Raw genomic sequence first — 16,954 nt, forward strand, 5'->3', positions numbered from 1 at the left:
ATAGGGCAAAAATGTGATTAAACTAAAGATCTTGAGGCACGTGTCCTGGATGACCCAGGTGGGTCAGAAACACAATCCTAAGTGTCCTTGTGAGGGAAAAGCAGAGAGGGCTGTAGACGGAGAGGGAAAGAAGCCCTGTGATCACAGAAGCAGAGCCTGGAGTGATGGGGTCACAAGTCAAGGAAGGCCGGGAGTCACCAGAAGCTGGAAGGGGCAGGAAATAGATTGTCTCCTAGAGCCCTTGGAGTGAGCCCAGCCCTAGTCCCACTCCCACAAGAGAATAAAACTTCTGCTGCTATAAGCTGCCCAGCTTTGGTGATCCATCCTGGTAGCCGCAGGAGACGAATACAATCCTGGAGTCTATAGTGATTGGGTCACAGATAGTCACGTGACCCAGTGCATGCAGTGAGACTCCCTAGGACACATTGTCTTCAGCCACTGGGAAATAGAACCTCTTTTTTTCCAACTAAGACAGCCATGGGACAATAGAACCCTAGAGCTGCTTAAGATCACAATGTGGATACACCGGCCTGATAGGCTGAGAAAGACAGACAAACACCAATGTTGATGATGTCATTTGATCTTCTGGATCCAGCTGTATCTGAAACCAGCTTTATCCCGGATTTTCAGTGATATTGGCCAATGACTTTCCCATTTTACTCAAGCCAGTTGGCACTGGATTTCTGTCACAAGCAGCCCAACGGATTCTGACTCAGGGTTGCCAGTCACATGTGAGCTTCAGGTAAACAATGAAGAAGTTTTTCAGTATAAGTATGTTCCAAATATTGCATGGGTCAGATAATTTTAAAAAATTTTTATTTAGGGCACCTGGGTGGCTCAGTTGGTTGAGCAACTGCCTTCGGCTCAGCTCATGATCCCAGACTTCCAGGATCGAGTCCCGCATCGGGCTCCCAGCTCCTTGGGGAGTCTGCTTCTCCCTCTGACCTTCTCCTCTCTCATGCTCTCTCTCACTCATTCTCTCTCAAATAAATAAACAAAATCTTAAAAAAAAAATTTTTTTTAATTTATCTGAAATTCAAATTTAACTGGGAATCCTGGTGTTTTGGGTTCTGTCTTTTGCTAAGGCAATCTTATGTTGGAAGAAGTTTTTTATTGATCACTTGAAACCTTTGAAAAGCCAGGTTATAGTACAAAACATGGTAAGAATAATCCTTCTAAAGTAGATGCTTCTAATTTTAGACATTCCGATAACAATCTTCAATGTCCTATATTAACTTTTAAAATAAAAGTGTGTGGTTATGTCCTCCTGGTGTTGTGAACGTTAATGTGTTCTGAGGTTGAGAAAGAAAGAATTCAAGGCCTCCTACCAGTGAGCGAAACAGTAAAAAAAAAAAAGGTGCCTTTGTGTGTTATGAGACCCACAACTGCCTTTAACACCGATGCCCTTACTGAACTTCATTCACAGTTGTCTCTGCTTGGTGGGACATACTCATGAGGGAAGAGTCCAGCAACAAAGGATTGGGAAGGAACCAGCTAGAGAGACAGGGGAGAGGGCCGTGAGATGCCTGTCAGCTTCCTTGAGCAGATGGAGAAAAAGGGCCAAGCTGAGGGTCTCCTGAATCTGGGGGCCAAGCTGACGACATGAGGTTCTGTACGTACACTGTCACACCCAGCCCAGGATGAGTGGGGGTTGTGTGTGTCTGTTTTGCGCTAAGAGGAAGTTGTTCTAGAAGAGGCGGACTATAGGCTTTGCAGACATTTGCATCTCTTTTGTTCTCAAAATACGTTCCCCCAGCCTCCTCAGAAAAGGCTTCTAAAGGGGGTTAGTGCTTTGACCTCAACACTTAGGACTGTAGAATGACTGATTCACAGTTTAACTTGGCAGCAATATTAAGAATACTTGAACACTTAGAAACTTCAGTTCCCTGGCTCATGGCTTTTCCACTAGAGCTGATTTTCCAATGATGTTGGAAAAAAGAGGCTCTTTCTCGAAAACACAGTTTGAAATGTCAATTGCATTTCAGTAACTTCGGTCCTTTGTTTTGATATGTATTCTTTTTTCATACAAGGGTGTATTAAGCACTGTGGGTTAGCGCACACGCATCTGGCTCCCTCTCCTAGTTTATGTTCCCACTGACTTACTATCGTGCCAAGTCTGGAAAGCTCCCCACACCCAGCAAGATCTTCCAAAAAACCCAGGGACAAACCACTGTGTCCACCTAGAGTGACACAGTGACGTCACACCCTTGTGGGTAGTGGATGGGTCATACCTGGTGTTAGTCCTGAGAATGGACTTTAGGGAAAAAAAAAAAAGATTTCATTTTTTTATTTTTAAAGATTTATTTATTTGAGAGAAAGTATGCATGGTCTCATGTGCCGGGGGTGGGGAGTACAGAGGGAGAGAATCTCAAGCAGACTCCCCCCTGAGTGCAGAGCCCGATGGGGGCTCGATCTCACAACCCTGAGATCATGACCTGAGCCAAAATCAAGAGTTGGACACTCAACCAGCTGAGCCACCCAGGCGCCCCACAAGATTTTTTTTTTTTTTTTAAATAATCTCTACACCCAGTGTGGGGCTTGAACTCACAAACCTGAGATCAGGAGTTGCATGCTCTATCGACTCAGCCCGCCAGGTGCCTGGAGAGAGAACTGAAGCGAGCCGGCAAGAGGGTCAGGCTCCTGAGCCTGGAGCAGCGATTCTCAGCTGAGGCTATGGTGACCCCAGGGAGCACTTGGAAATGTAAATTGAAATATATTTGACATATAACATTGTATAAGTTAAAGGTGTACAACATATTAATTCTTTCACATATTGTAACATGATGGCCATTGTAGTAATAATCAGCACCTCTACCAGGTTACGTGATTATCACTTCTTTTTAGTGGTTGAAATAATTCAGTTCTAGTCTCTTGGTAAGTTTGAGAAATATAACACAAGATTGTTGTCTAGAAGAGACTTCCTGTTTTGAACAATGACTCACAGGGGTGGGGGACTGGTCTACTCTTGACCTTTATTTAAGTATCCTGCAAAACAGGGGCACCTGGGTGGCTCAGTCATTGGGAGTCTGCCTTTGGCTCAGGTCCTGACCCCAGGGTCCTGGGATCGAGTTCCCGAGTTGGGCTCCCTGCTCAGTGGGGAGCCTGCTTCTCCCTCTCCCACTTGCCTGCTTCTCCCTCTCCCACTTGCCTGCTTGTGTTCCCTCTCTGGCTGTCTGTCAAATAAATAAAACCTTTAAAAAAAATTTTTTTAAGTAACCCGCAAAACAAAACGTGCTCGCACCCCCAATGCCAATAGCGGCCCCCAGGCCCCTCTGCAATTGACAAACACTGGTCTCAACAAAGAAATCTAAAGATCCAGGGGGAAGTACAAGGATATTCACCAGGCAGAAGGGCCTGGAAAGATCTTTTTCCCTGTAGGCTCCCACTCTATGGGACATGAACCTCAAACCCGAAAGGGAGGTTTGCTTTGCATATAATTTTAGGATGAGGGTCAGCTGCCATTGATTAAAAAAAAAAAACAAAACCCTAAATGATAGTGGCTTAGCCTCACAAAGTTCTGATCTCTCACAGAGTAATTCTTCGAGTAGACAGTCGGACGGAAGGGGCAGATCAGCAGAGTCGGCAGAGACTCACACTCCACTGGTCCCAGATGTGACCCTATGAACTGGGGTGTTCGGGTGTTTCGGCTGCAGCTGCCCCTTCCACAATCCACCCAGATGACCGGAGGAAAAGAAGAGCTTACTCCCTCGCTTTAAGGACACCTCTTAGAAGTTGCATATGACATTCCCAATTACATTCCTTGGCCAGAACTTAGGCGCCTGTCCACCCCCAGCTGTCAGGTAGCCGGGAAACAGAGGCTCATACTCTGGCTTGCCATGTGTCCAGCTTAAAACTGTGAGTCCTGTTCCTAAAAAAGACAGGAAGAGAACTCTTTAGTGACAGCTAGCAGTCTTTACCAACATCAATGACAAGTGAAGCCCTAGTATTTTGCTCAAGCTGGGTGGTCCAAGCTTGATTCAGTAGGGGAAGAGGAAGCTTTGACCCGAGGCCTGCGGAGAGTTTTAGCCCCCATGTCAGAGAATCCTAACGTTGGGACTTTAGGAATCATCAAGTCCAACATCTTCTTTTTAAATGTTTTTGATTCTTAGCTAACATATGTTTTTTTCTTAAATTATTTTTATTATTATAAAATGTATTATTTGCCCCAGGGGTACAGGTCTGTGAATCGTCAGGCTTACACAATTCACAGCATTTACCATAGCACATACCCTTCCCAATGTCCATAACCCAACCACCCTATCCCTAACCCCCTCCCCCTAGCAACCCTCAATTGTATTAAGAGTCTCTTATGGTTTGTCTTAATGTATGTTTTTTTTCTATTTCCAGCATTTATTTTTATTTATTTATTTATTTATGCTTCCTGCCTACCCTGCCATCCCTGATCTTTGATCGTCAAATTTTTGGTTCTCGGACTGCAAGTTTTTCTTTTTCTTTTTTTTTTTTTTAAAGATTTTATTTATTTATTTGACAGAGAAAGCGAGAGAGCACAAGCAGGCAGAGAAGCAGTAGGAGAGGGAGAAGCAGGCTCCCCACTGAGCAGGGAGCCCGACGCGGGGCTCGATCCCAGGACTCCGGGACCAGGGCCCGAGCCAAAGGCAGACACTCAACAACTGAGCCACCCAGGTGCCCCTCGGACTGCAAGTTTTTAAGTAAACATACTTAAAAGTGATTGATGACCCCAAAGAGTTTTTGTTCATGTGGGTTTCACAATCATTATTTTAGAGATTAAAATTGAGAAGTCTTAAAAACATTACAGTACTCACAGTGCCCATGACTTTGTAACCAATAGAACATGCAAATATTTTCATAACACTTATTTGCATCAAATAACATGTGTGCACATCAACACTTTGAAATCAAGGTGCTTGATCTGATTAATGTATTAACCAACCACACATATTACACGTATATTACACATTTGTTTTTTAATATATTGACAACTGTATTTCAATATGATTGGTTACTTTATTTTTCTGCATTTAAAAGTTTTATTCTGAAAAGTCCATAGGCTCTCGATCTAGGCGCTCTGTGTTCATGGCCTAAGGCTGGGATTAGCACAGGAACACTAGAAAAACAAACAAACAAAAAAGATTCAGTTGGTCTTTGAATTTCCAAAGCCCCAGTGCGAGGGAGAAATGGAGGGTAGATTTAACTCAGAGGTCATTAGCCTCTTCCTGACACCCAGGAGGCCTCTGGGGTTATTTTCCAGGCCTCCAGCTACCTGCTCTCCATCTGAGTGAGTGCTGTACTGGGTCACAGACCTGTCTTAACCCAGTTTTCTTCTCGGAGAGATGGGTGAGGGTCACATTCCTCTGCAGCCAGAAGCCCCCATGCATTGCCCAGAGGGACTGTGCCTTCATCAAGCACCCAGCTAAGCTCAGTCCCAAACAACCCACTTCTGCCTCTTTCCATAGCCCAGGATGTGGGCCTCATGAGATATAAAGTGGACCTAGGCCCCTAGAGGGGTGGTGCGTTGTGGAAAAAGAGGCCCCCCATCTCGATATTGGATCACTCCTATGCCTGGTGGGATCAGACAGAACCATCTGGAGATTTTTCTCTGGATCAGGTTAGAGAAAAACTCACTCCTATCACACACAGGGCAGGGGAGGAGGTCTGGAGGTAATGTAGTCATTTGCCCAGGAAGTAATATTTCCTTATTTTTAATGTCTCTGAGCTGGGAAACACAGAGTTGTTCCCTCTGCGGGCTTGGAGTGGCTGTGGCCCCAGAACCCCTGTGTGTGGGCACCCACGCTCCCCTCCCCCATTCTGTGGGGCTGATTTCAGCACCGCACTCCTATTGCCATGGTAATGAGCCAGGGAAGCTTTTCAAGCTGACCAGGAAGAGAGGAACCTTCATAAAAGAAAGGGCAAATCAGGGCCACAGTGTGAAATCTGGAAAGAATCAGAGAAGAGAGGAGTGAGAATTTGAATTAATGATGGAAGAGATACAGCAGCGAATCCCGCTTAAACCCATGGGGGAAGGACGGGGGTAGGGGGGTGGCAGAGGGGCGTAGGTCATCAGGAGGCTTGGGTGTAACTTGTCCTGCCCCCAGTGGTCTTCACGCAACAGTCTAACTGTCGCAGATGCCTGACACTTACCAGCAGCACTCTGTGCTTACAAGTCCTTCTCCCTCACACAGATGTGCATTCTTAAGCAAACCCTCCGGAGACAGAAATACATGTATCGAGGCACTAAAACACTTGACCATTTAAAATATATTTTTTCTTTTCCTGTACCAGAATAGAGCACCCTTCACACATGGAAGGATCAGCTGGAAAGGGGACAGAAGGAAGCACATACAGCAAAGAAGGGAAAGGAGAGAAAAATGGAGGGGGGTTTGCCTCAGGAGGGCTTTTGAATTGCCTAAGATTCCCAGGACTAGAGTTAAAGAAAAATCATTCAGAGCGTGGACAACACCAAAGGCTGCTAACGATGGGGAGCAGTGAGAACTCCCATTCATTGCTTCTGGGAATGCAGCCTCCTCGCTCGCTCTGGAGGATAACTGAGCAGTTTCTGACAAAATGAAATACACCCTTCCCATATGATCCAGCCGTCATGCTCCTTGGTATTTACTCAGACACTGGAAACCCAGCTTCACACAAAAACTTGCACACAGATGTTTCTAAAAACTATGTTCGTAACTGCCCAAACTTGGAAGCAACCAAGATGTCCTTCAGTAGGTGAACAGGTAAATAAACTGTGGCCCCTCCAGACAATGGAATTTTATTCAGGACTAAAGAGCAATGAGCTACCAAGCCATGAAAAGACGTGGGGGAATTTTTAAATGCATACTTGCTTAGTAAGTGAAAGAAGCCAGTCTGAAAAGGCTGCATACTGTCTGATTCCAAGTATATGACATTCTGGAAAAGGCCGGGCTATGGGTGAGGTGGTTAAAAATACCAGTGGTTGCCAGGCGTTAGGGTGGGAGCAGGATGAATGGTGGATCACAGAGGATTTCTAGGGCAGTAAAAGTACTCTGTAATGAACGATCTATTTCATTACACATTTCTTCCAAACCTGTACAATACACAACAGCTAGAGGAAACCTTAGGGTACACTGTGGACTTTTGGTGGTGTATCAGTATATGCTCATCGGTTTTAGCAAACGTGTCACACTGATGAGGGATACTAACGGGGGTGGGGGGAGGCTTTGCATGTGCAAGGGTGGGGGGTGGAGGAAGTATATGGGAAATCTCTGTACCTTCTTTTCAATTTTGCTGTTCTGAAAATACAATAATAGGGGTTCATAACATATTTGTAACATAAAGGCTATTTCGTTACTTGTAAGCACCTTTCCAAAAACAGTTGTGGCCATGCAGAATGAAATAGACACATTCCCTCATGGTACCCTGAAACACGGAGTCCACCTGGCCGGCTCAGTCTGTGCAGTATGTGATGCTTGATCTGGGGGTGTGAGGTCAAGCCCCATGCTGGCTATAGAAATTACTTAAAAAATTAAAATCTTAGGGGTGCCTGGGTGGCTCAGTGGGTTAAAGCCTCTGCCTTCAGCTCAGGTCATGATCCCAGGGTCCTGGGACCGAGCCCCACATCATCGCAGCATCAGCCAGCTCTGTGCTCAGCGGGGAGCCTACTTCCCCCCGCCCGCCACCCCCGCCTGCCTCTCTGCCTACTTGTTATCTCTGTCTGTCAAATAAATGAACAAAATCTTAAAAAAAAAAAAAATCAAAATCTTAAAAACAAAAATAAAAAAATAAAACCAAACCAGCAAAATAGCTGAGTTCAAAAAGAACGCAGACCTCGAAGCCTGATTACTAACACAGACATCCACGACAAAAGCCAGCCATCACGAGGGATCACCATCTATCATACGCTGTATCGAACTCTCACTCCCTGCAATATATGAAATAAATGCAACTTTTGTTCTTATTTCACAGGTGAGTCTAGGCTTGGGAGTTAAGTGACTTGCTCCAGTCAGAGCAAGTGCGGGTAGAGGAGGTGGGAGCTGGAAACCTGCTGGTGGGTCAGGCTGCAGAAGCCCAACCAGGAGCCATTTTGCTCTACTGGACACAGTTCCTGTTCCGATGGTGCTCCAAGTTCAGGGACCCCCATGGGAGCCTTTCTGACCAAGGCTTCTTGGTGGTCCGAAGACCTGATTCAAGTGAGGCTCTACTTTCTAACACAAGGCTGGACCAGCCTGGTAGCCTGGTGTTCTTTTCATAATATGCCCAAAGGTGGGGTCTTGCAGAAGGAGAGAGAATGATCTGCCAAAAGCAGTTCTCTGGGTCATTTGCAGCTGTGAACGGCTCCAGTTTTCTGTCGGATGTTTTTCTCTGTCAATGCTGAACAACCATTTTTAAAAAGAACAACTGAAGGAAGAGGGTTTTCTCCCTGGTTCTAAACAGACACTGCCTGGTGGGGCTGGGGACGACCCTGGAGCAGCCATGGAGCCAGAATGGGCCCTGGCCGGGTCTTCCCTCCTAGTCCTCGTGCCACGCTGTGGCCCTGGGGCTTCAGGGTCTCAGAGGTGCTGAGCCACCTCTCAGACCCCCAGTGCCCTGACTGCCAGAGGCCTTGGCTGTGGCCGCTCGCAAGACCTTGAGAGTCATAGAGTCCTCTGGGTTATTTCCAGTTCCTGCCTTGGTTTTAAATGGCTATTTCTTTTCTTTTTTCTTTTAAGGTTTTATTCACTTATTTGACAGAGAGAGAGATCACAAGTAGGCAGAGAGGCAGGCGGTGGGGGGTGGGGGAGGCAGGCTCCCCGATGAGCAGAGAGCCCGATGCCGGGCTCTATCCCAGGACCCTGAGATCATGACCTGAGCCGAAGGCAGAGGCTTACCCCACTGAGCCACCCAGGCGCCCCTGAATGGCTATTTCTGGGCTGGTGTTTGTGAGATGTGGGCACTGGCTCTGTCTGGATGCACATCCCATTGGGATCCCTTGGTGCCCACAGGGAGGTTTGTACTTGTGCCCTCATCGGCCTGCACTGTGTCTCTTGATTCACCGAATGCCTACTGTGAGCTCAGTCACCAAACAAGGGGCAGAGCGTGAGAGTGAGAACTAAGATACCAGCTCCCAGCTCTAGGGTCCCCCTGACTCACTTACACAACAGTAGTGTAACAGACGCACAGCTTACACTGTTAAACACGCTCAGAGAGCGAGGAAGCTCTGAGCCGCTGCTACACACCTTGCCCTGCTCATCGCTTCCATCTGCCTGGGCCTGTGTTCTGTCCTTTCAATGAACCAGTGACCTAGTAAGTAACATGTTTCTCTGAGTTCTGTCTTCTCCAGACTACTTGAACCTGAGGAGGAGGTGGGGGGGGCCTCCAATCTGTAGCCCATAACTCGGACACGTGGGTGACCTCTCTGCCCAGCCAGTGGCTGACCACCAAGTTAACAGCACAAGGATCCAGTGACCACACACAGCAAAGAAGACAGACTTTACAAAGTTAGTTCAGAAAAGGCACTAAGCCAACAGTTGCAACTGCAATGAGCAGCAATCATGAGGCCTGGCATGGGGAAAGTCTGATATTCAGGATGCTGCCATTATAATATTCATCATCACAGACTGGACTTGTCACTGGAGCCATGTCCCCTGGCTGGGGGTCAGGTAGCTCCTACATGTTCAACCTCCCTCTTGTTGGCTCCCCCAGCCATGTACATCCCTGTACTGCTTCCCAGTAGAAGGCGGTTTCACCAAGACTAGGAAGATGGGATGGATTTTCCTGACTCCCCCTAACCCCCTCACCCAATGCTGCAGGAGAGGAAAAAGTTTTCCTCAACCTCTTAAGGTCCTTGTCTGGGACTGGAAATTAACAGACAGAAGAACAGGGGGAAAGCAGGGAAAGTGTATTGATTTTTCCTGTGGGAGCCTCACAAGACCATGGAGACCAACAAAGGCAACAAGAGCAGACAGTTCTCCTACCTTTTAGACAAAGGAGCAATAAACTTGAATTGACAGACAAAGGGCTTTGGGCTAGGGCTGGTAAACCTTAAAGAACTAGGAAGATAAGGGTTAGTTTAACCAGGTTTGTTCATACAGCATTTGTGGCCCTAAATTCTTTGACTCTCATGATGCGAATGTCCTCCCTATGGTCCAGGGAGAGAAAATTCTACACGGGAGTATTCTGACCTACTTCAGAGAAGAAGGGCTGATGGTCAGGGGTCAGAGGGACCTGCCTGCTTCTACTCTATAAGAAAGTTCTCTCAGCTTCTATATTTAATATGCCAAGGTGCCATATTTGGGGTAGCGTGTCCTGACACTCACTGGCCTGGTGCTGTACTCTGTCTCCTCCTAGTATCCAGGACATTGAATGCGCTGCTGTGGAGACCTCCCTGCCCTGGGGCAGCCCCTTGTCCAGGGAGGCACCTGCCTCAAGGGGAGGGCTGCCTACATTTCCCATGCAGGTGCCCTGCGGCTAAGTGCTGGGCCCCTCCTCAGGGAGGATGTGTGAGAGAGTGCAGATCTTACTTCAAGAAACGGACTTCATTTTCTGCACATGTCTGCCCGGTGGTGGGATCATAGAGGAGACCTATTTTTAGTGTTTTGGGGACGTTTCCCAGAGTGGCTGTACCAATTAAATTTTTACATATAAACGAGAAATTTTTCAAGAACCTCTCCAGCACAGAACATGAGGAGAACATTTTCAAGACCTTAGACAGGCACTGATTTCCCAGAATGCAAAGTTTACGAACCATAGGAACAAACCAGTAACTTAGAAATGATTGAAATGAAGAACGGGTTCTCCTTCTTCCATTTCTGGTGAGTGTGCTGGTCTGCGGCTCCAGCTGCCCCCGAACAGCTACTCTTCCCAGAAATCCTTCAGGATGTGGCTGAGGTTTCCCGACCTGTGCACAGATCAAGTTGACGTCCTCTGTCAGTGCTCTCCCAGGCGTGTCCCCCACCCCTGCTCCCCAGGAGAGCCATCACGCTGAGGGTTTAGGGGGAAGGGAGGTGCCCCTAGGCAAAATCTCTAGAGATTCTCACTGTCCCTACCTGACCTCAGTTGCTCCTGGGCCTCCGGTGTCTTCCTGGAACCCTGACCTGGCTGCTTTCCGACCGCTCGTCCCGTGGTACCCTCACTTTCTGGGAGGGGGACTGGTTGTCATCCTCAGTGTGTCCTGCTGCCCTGCCTGAATCGCCTTTCGAAGGCATGTCATCTGGGCCCTCCGAGGACCCAAGGTGGTGGGTCTGTGGAGAGATTCTGAGCAGAGCTGGTGGGATGGGAGGGCTACAAAGCAGAGACACGTTTCCAGAAAGCTGTCTGGGGTCCTCAGCATCCTATCGTTTTTGAATCAAAGCCCTGAGATCTTTAAAATGCCAGCAATGTGATGGTGTGGGCCAGAAAATCAAGTGTGTCTCCTCCTGTAGGCTCACTGTGCCATGTCCTCCCTCGGGCACTCTGGGCCCAAGTCCTTGCTTGGGGACCATCCTTGGCCCAGGCCCCACACTCTGGGACTGGGATCAGGTCATCTGGACCTTTTAGACTCTTGCTTCTGTGCTTATGACATGGGCAGAGGCCAGCCTCACACACTCGTCAGAGGACACCAAGGGCAGGAAAAGGAAGGCCACTGCAAGGGGAGATCAAAAGTGACCCCAGAGGGAGCGCACAGGCCTTGCACACAGCATGGGGGCTCGGAGGGCCCAGCGCGGGATGTGGGTGCCAGCCACGGGGTATGGGGTGGGGGGGTCCTGGCGAGGGTGGCCCCGATCGGGGGAGGCCCCTGAAGCATCCCAGAAGAGGCAGGAGACAAGGAAGATGACAGGCCAGAGCTTCCCAAGGAGGCTGATGGAAGAGTCAGAGGATCACAGAAGCCCTTGGGAAAACTCGGAGGCCCTGGGGCTGTTGGATGAAATGCTGTCATTTGGTCAGGAAAGTTGTGTCACAAGCCCCCAGTCGACACTGGCTGATTTACCCTTTGGTGGGTTCTAGGAATCAGGGCGTACGCGCCGTCAGAACTCGCGCTGCGTGAAGTTGAGGGTATGCTTACTGTTCATCATCACTCTTCAGGACTAGATTTTTCTAGAGGATGTGCTGAGCGTAGGTCTCTCCATTTTTCTCTTTGTGCAACTGGCCTCCGGTTTCAGGAGCAGATTCCTGGTGCTCATCACCACGGCTAGCCCTGAGGACTGCCCCTGTCACCTCCCACAGTGGACGTGAGTGTCATGTGGCAGGGACCACGTGGGCTGGGGGTGCTCATGGGTGAAGCCCCAGTGCTCACTACACAGCAGGGCGGGCATGGGGGGAGGTGGAGGAAGGGAAAGAGGGAGGGAGGGGTGTGGGGGAAAGGGGAAGGGGGGATGAATGACGAAGTGAATAAGTGAGGTAGGGAGAGAGGGCGTGAAACCACAGAAGCCGGGTCTGGACATCAGAAGCCATTACTTGGGGTGAGGTCTGAGGGCATCACAGCCCAGGCCGTGGCTGGTGGCTCGGGGCACGTCCGACCGTCCTCCTGGCGCTGACCTTCCTTCTCCTTGAAGCTGCTGTCATCCAGGATCCTCTCCACTTCCTCTTCAAACAATTCTGAATGTGCCCAGAAGCAGGGTGACAGGAGGAGGTCTCGGGGGGCGTCCTGGATCCTGTGCCCCGGGCCACACTAGCCCCATGGATCCACCCATCTCCTTGGGCATCAGCCTTGTTCCATTCCCGGCTCTCTCCACCACTGCTGTGCTGAACACTCCTCAAAACACGTCTGTGAAAGCCCAGGCCAGCGTTTCCCGGGGTGAGTCTGAGGACGAGCCCTGCTCGGTGACACGTGTACCTGCGGGCTGGGTAGGTGCTGCTCACTGTTTGCCCAGACAGGGGTGCCCGTCACCCTTCTCTCCAGGGGACCTGCAGGGGACCTCTGCCTCCTCACCTTGTCCCCAGGGCTCCCCGCACAGGCTCAGGCTCTCCCTGCAGAGGGTCACGCTCTGCCTGCCCTGGTGGCAGCTTTCCCGGCACAAGTGTGGGGTCACCTGCTGGCTTGGGGTCTCCTGCGGGAGTTGCTCTCCAGAGCTGTGGAGGTAGGAGTGGCCACTGTCCGCTGGCTCCGGGGGTGCGCTGGCTCCCGCCCCTGCACCTAGCTCCTCCAAACCTGGGAAGGCGACTGTCGGAGGTGGCTCTGGCAGGTCCAATGGGTTCACAGCTGTGAGTGGAGAAAAGCTCGCCCACATGCCTGCCTCTCCACGGGCCTTTGTAGACACAGAACCCAGCCTTTTCAAAGACTTATTTGCACTTACATTTCCCAGGGGCCTGTAAGGCACCTGCTACATTGTTTTCAAAGTCCCTCAAAATTCAGTAGATGATGGGGGTTAAAGGAGAAGGACAGGAGAGGAAAATTGCATTTTTAAATGTTTTTCGAAAGACCTGGAGAGGCTGATTATTCTGAACTCTTAAAGTAATTTTACATAGAACCAGAGTCACCCCCAAGCAAATGATCAAAAAGAATAGGCAACCAGGGTGCCTGGCTTAGTCAGAAGAAGTTATGACTCTTGATCTCAGGGTTTTGAGTTCGAATCCCATATGGGTGCAGAGATTACTTAAATAAGTTAATAGGGGTGCCTGGGTGGCTCAGTGGGTTAAAGCCTCTGCCTTCGGCTCAGGTCATGATTCCAGGGTCCTGCGGTCGAGCCCTGCATTCGGGCTCTCTGCTCGGCAGGGAGCCTGCTACCCCCCCCCACCCCCCGCCTGCCTCTGCCTACTTGTGATCTCTGTCAAATAAAAAAAATCTTTAAAAAAAATTAACAAATATTTAAAAATAAGTAAATAAAACTTAAGGGAAAAAAAAAAGAATGCCAACCAAGTCAGTCACAGTTAATTAATCACAGTTTCCAACACACCACCACAGAACAGGTTGTGAGCCCACCGAGAAGCAGGCTGTTTCTCTCAGCCCAGCCCTGCCAGTGAGCTCCCGTCCTGTCTTCCTGCCTGCTTCCCTCTCAAGGACCAGATTCTACTCCCTACAGCTCTGTGGGGACACAACAGCCTCTGCCGGCTAGGAGGGGCAGGTCTCACTGTCCCCATTGCACAGAAGAGGAAACAGGTTCAGATGGCTTAAGGACATACAGCCAGTGAGCAGCACGGCTGTCTTTTGATCTACCCACAGCTGCCTTTTGCAGACTCAAGTCTAAATGACTGTTTGTGGCTCCCACTGGACATTCTCACCAATGAGGTCCCAACATCGACCGGTGTCCAAGAGAAGTATGGCTGCTTATCTCTTAGGAGGAGACCTGTTGAGTTGTATTTGCATTAAGTGATCCAAGACAGAGATGGAGGAATTTGGATGGATGCAAGAAAGCACTTCTCTGGAAAGAGATTAAAAGCATCTGGCTTAATCTCAATGGTATCTGCTGCTGCTGCTTCTTTTTTTTTCTTTTTCTTTCTTTCTTTCTTTTTTTTTTGAAAGTAATCTCTACACCCAACATGGGGCTCAAACTCACTTCTCTGAGATCAAGAGTCACCTGCTCTACCAAGTGAGACATCCAGGTGCCCCAGGGCATCTGCTTCTTAATCCCCTATCCCTTTAGCTAAAGGATGAGGTCTTGACCGTGGGATTTTAGGGCAGACCTTAAGTGGACAGGCAGCCCTGGCGTCTTGGCCTTGAATCCACTCCACAGCACCTGCACCTGGTAAGCCTACCCCCCAACCCCCCTCCCCCCCCAAATACAGTGTCTGTCACCCCAGTCAAGCGAGTGTCGGGCCCAGCGTTGAGGAATATTGATTCCGGGAGTAGAGCAGTGCCCATAGTTTGGGTTTTCAATGACGATCCTAAGTCATTGCTCTATACTTTGAGAATGCTGCCTTGGGAATGAGGGAAATGAAAGGTGACCCAATACTGATCAGGCAGAACCCTGAGTCTTCCAACTCAGACCAGAGCAAGCGTGGGTGTTGGCTTCCTAGGACTGCCGTTACAAATTGCTATGAAATGCATAGCTTAAAACCGAAATGTATTCTCTCGCAGTTTTGGAGGCTAGAAGTCTGAATTCAAGGTGTAGGCAAGGCTATGCTCCCCTCGGAAGGCTCCAGGGAGGATTTTTCCTTGCCCCTTGCAGCTTCTGGTTGATGCTGGCAAGCTTGGCATTCCTTGGCTTCTAAGAGCACCACCCCAGTGTCTGCCTCCGTGTCTGCATGGCTTCCTTCCCTGTGTAGATCCCTGTGTCCTCTCTTCTATAAGGACACCAGTGGTTGGAATCAGGGCCCACACTAATCTGGCATAGACCTCACTGATGTCTTAATTATATCTGCAGAGACCCTGTTTCCCAATAAGGTTGCACATACAAGTGCTGAGGGTTGGGACTTGAACGCATCTTTTTGATGGACACTATTCAACCTCTTACAGAGTACTGTACCTTACTATGCAAGTATGAGCCGCAGACCAGCAGTCTTGGTCTCACTTAGGAGCTTGGCAGAAACCCTGGGGTATGAATGGATTAGGAATTGCAATCTGCATTTCGACAAGACCCCCTGGTGATTCATTTGCACATTGTGTTACAGGTCTGAATAGTTCTGAATCCAAAAGGGCACATGTTCTTTTCACAGTAACCCTGGGAAATAAGGGTTTAATTTCCATGGAATTCCCAGCTGAATTCCAGTATCCTGTTGGAGTCAAGTCTTTAATCCCACAGCAATACATTCTTTCGAGGATTTGTGCTGGTAGGTAGTTTCACAGGTGCCAGGTGATGTGGGAAACAAAGGCATAAGAAAAATTATTACATTTCCTTATTGCCTACAGCCCACTGGCAAGTCCTTGAAACAGGCAGAGTGACATCCCTCTAGGGACTCAACAGCCTCGATGTTGACACTTTATTAAGCCCAAAAGGCAATCCTAGCCCAAACCCCACTCTACCCCAGGATCCTGTAAGCCTATTTTAACATTTAAAAATTCCTTTAGAAATTTCCTTTATCTCTAATACCCCCCCACCCAAGATACAAGATAGGTGTTGGCAATCACTCCCTGAGCATCTGACCCACTGATATACATCTGAAGGGTCTCATGACCGAGTTTCTACTTCACAGTAATAAAAGACCTTTCCTAAAAATAGCTGGCCCCCTCAGGATCCTAGGAACCTTGTTTCCAAAACATGTGGAAGGCTTACACTATCCCTAACCCCCTCCCAACTTGGTAGTATATAACGGGCCACTCTTCATGACCCCAGTGGAGTTCCTTCTGCCCACTGGTCCTGTCCCCATGATGAAGTTCTAGAACCTAGGTGAGGTTCCGTGGGGTGAGGTCCGGAGCCGATGACCAAGAAAGAATTCTTGAGACATCTTTGGTATAAAACGGTGGTTTATTAAAGCACGGGGACAGGACCCATGGGCAGCAAGAGCTGCTGCCCCACTATCCTGAGGAGTGGCTGATTATATACACAGGAGTTGGGTAGGTGAGAACAAAGGGGGTGATGTTAGTCTCTAAGGAATATTGGAAGCAAGGTCTCCAGGACCTTGAGGGGCCAGCTATTGTTGGGAGAGAGGTTATTTATTACTAGTAGTAAAAATCTTCTTGTGAGACCCTTTAGATGTATATCAGTGGGTCATATGCTTGGGAATGATTCTCGACACTATCTTGGAGATCTAGAGATAAAGTTTCACATTTCTCCTATCAAGTGTCCTTGTTAGTGAAATTTGGGTTTAGAAGAAATTTAACTTTATTTAGGGCTTGAGGAACTGAGTTATTTGCCTCTGGAAATTGTGCTATTGTTAAGATAGCTTCTTTGTTGTAAATCTCTAGGACATTGGTAAACCAAGGGAGACTCCTGTCTTGCAGGATTGTGATCTCTGCAAGTTAACTATTTGTTTTTCTTTTAGGGCAGTCAGGGGTGCCTGAGGAATGTCACACATATTACCCAGGGGTGCCTGAGTGGGTGGAGAGGGGGTGCAAGGTGCCAGCTTTTGCTTTGTCCTCAGCCAGCCTCCTGCTCCCTCATCACCCATGCTTTCATAAAACCACCTTTTTGGACTGAAGAGGTCTCAAGAATTCTTCCTTGGCTGCTGG

Source organism: Martes martes (genome assembly GCF_963455335.1).
Source record: "Martes martes genome assembly, chromosome: 12".
Classification (NCBI taxonomy): domain Eukaryota; kingdom Metazoa; phylum Chordata; class Mammalia; order Carnivora; family Mustelidae; genus Martes; species Martes martes.